Here is a 423-nt window from a genome sequence, read left to right as displayed (position 1 = left end):
TCTCTACAATAAATAAAAAATTAGCCGGGCATGGTGGCACATGTCTGTAGTTCCAGCTACTTGGAAGGCTGAGGCAGAAGGATCGTCTGAGCCCAGAGGGTTGAGGCTGTGGTGTCCATGAGTGTGCCTCTGCCCTCCAGCCTGGGTGACAGAGTGAGACTCCAATTTAAAAAAAAATTATCCAGGCATGGTGGCATGTGACTAGAGCATGCCATTGCACTCTAGCTTGGGTGACAGAGACTCCAACTCAAAAAATTAATGAATGAATGAATGAAGATGGGATCATGCTCTGTTGTCCAAGTTGGTCTTGAATTCCCAGTCTCAAGTGATCCTCTAGTCTCAGCCTCCCAAAGCGCTGGGAACATGAAGTGGGCATGAACCACCACTCCCAGCCTAAATGAACACTTTTTTTTTTTTTTTTTT

The sequence above is a fragment of the Carlito syrichta genome, unplaced genomic scaffold (genome assembly GCF_000164805.1).
Source record: "Carlito syrichta isolate Samal-C Ts95f unplaced genomic scaffold, Tarsius_syrichta-2.0.1 Scaffold309286, whole genome shotgun sequence".
NCBI classification, from domain to species: domain Eukaryota; kingdom Metazoa; phylum Chordata; class Mammalia; order Primates; family Tarsiidae; genus Carlito; species Carlito syrichta.
Note: the sequence above shows the minus strand (reverse complement) of the source record.